Here is a 2,065-nt window from a genome sequence, read left to right on the forward strand (position 1 = left end):
GGCGAGACGGGGCGCGGCGCGCAGGAGGGCGGCGGCGGCGGGCGGCAGGGCTAGGCCGGAGCGGGGCCGGGGCGGGGCGGGGCCGGCCCGGGGGCGGCGGGCGCGGGGCCCGCGGAGCTGCCGAGGCCCGGGCCCGGTGCCGGCGGCTGCAGGCGGGGCCGCCCCGAGCGCCGCGCAGCCAACCCGGAAACGGCGCCGCCGCCGCCACACCCGCCCATCGCCGCGCAGCGCCCCCCGGCGGCCTGGAGGTCCGGCCCTTTCCCTGCTCCCGCCATCGCGCCCGCCCCTCAGGCGCCGGGTCCCGCCACGCGAACCTCCCGTCGCTTGTCGCCTGTCCCGTGTCCCCGCCCCGCCACACCCTGACACCCTCTCGCAGCCGTGTCACCCGCCCAGCCTCCTCCTGCCTGCGCCATCGCAGCCTGTCACACGCCCGCCACTCCCGCGCCACTCCCTCACACCGCTGCAGACACTGTCACCTCTGCCACCCTCACCTCTGCCGCCTCGGCCTGGTCACAGCCCTGTCACACTGTCACCCCATCGCCACCTCCAGTCACACTCCCTCGTTATTCCTGTCACCCCACCACATCTCGCCGGCCCCAAGGTGGGACCTGGGGTGAACAAAGGGCTCCATGTTCCTCTGGAGGAGCTCCCAGAGCCAGGGCTGGCTGAGGTGAGGCACCTCCGGAGCTCACCTGGTCCAAGCCCTGCTCCAGCAGGGTCACCCGGGGCTGGCTGTCCAGGCTCATGTCCAGACATCTCTCAGGATGGAGTCTCCACAACCTCTCCGGCCAGCTCTGTCAGTGTTTGGTCCTACTCATAGTGAGAAAGTGTTTCCTGAAGTTCAGAGGGACCCTCCTGTGTTTTAGCATGCGCCTGTGGCCTCTGGTCCTGGCACTGGGCACCACTGGGAAGAGCCTGGCTCCATCTACTTTGCACCCTCTCTCCAGTCCCTCGTTCACCTTCATGTCCCTTCACTGGCTTCTCCCCACTGTGTCCCTGTCTCCCTGGCACTGAGCAGCCCAGCACTGGACACAAGGCTCTAGGGGTGATCCACCATGGCTGAGCACAGGGGAAGCATCTCCTCTCTTCACCTCCTGGCAATGTTTTGACTAAAGCAACCCTTAGTCTTCTCTGTGGCTTATGTTCAGTGTGGTGCCTGCTAAGATCCCCAGATCCTTTTCAATAAAGCTACTTCCCAATAGAACTGGGTGTGGTTTTGACCCCCGAGATACTGTGCTAGTGACTGGCCTCCAGCTAGACTTTGTGCTCTTATCACCACATTCTGGGCCAATTTTCAATCCCCCTCACCTCCCCGAGTCGCAGGGGAGCTGCCAACCCCAGCTCTTCCTCAAGCCCCTCTGGCTGGGTGCAGCCAGGCCTCAACACCAGCCACCAGCCTGAGCTGACAGATCAGAGCTTGGGACATGGGGCTGCTTATGGCTGGCCCCAAAACATCAGCTTAGGCTCAGGTGAAATCAGCCTTGACTCCAAAGGACCCGTGGAAAGATAAGAATGTGGATTCAACCAGACACTGCAAAACCCAGTGAGCTTTCCGTGATGAAAAAACCCAAGAGGACTTTAAAATTTCATACTTTGAGTCCTGATTGAATGCAGTTCAGGCAAGACTTTTGCAGGATCTTTGGAAAACAAGGAGGGTGTGTTCATGATGCTTGCTCTTCCAGGGCATTCAGCCCTGGAGAGAAAAGCCAGATGTGACACCCACTCCTGCTAAACCTGTCTTAACAAAGCAAGAGGAAGATCAGCTGTCCTTTGGGAAGGCTGCTCCATCCTGAGCCCAGCTTACTGGCCCTTCCTATCACCCTTTGTCTTCACCAGAGTGAAGACAAACATCATCTCCTAGGATCTGGAGGAGATGTAGGAATGCATAAACAAAGCATCAGGCCCTGCATAAACTGGAGTTCATGGCAGATATGCAAAGGCCAATGCCTGAGTCACTGGTTGAAGCAGTGCTGTGACACTGGGATGTGCAGGTGGCTGTTTTGCAGAGCGAGGTGGCTGGAGCTGCCCTGCTACACAGCTGAGATGTTCTTCTCTCACGGCAAAT

The sequence above is a fragment of the Molothrus ater genome, chromosome 12 (genome assembly GCF_012460135.2).
Source record: "Molothrus ater isolate BHLD 08-10-18 breed brown headed cowbird chromosome 12, BPBGC_Mater_1.1, whole genome shotgun sequence".
Lineage (NCBI taxonomy): Eukaryota > Metazoa > Chordata > Aves > Passeriformes > Icteridae > Molothrus > Molothrus ater.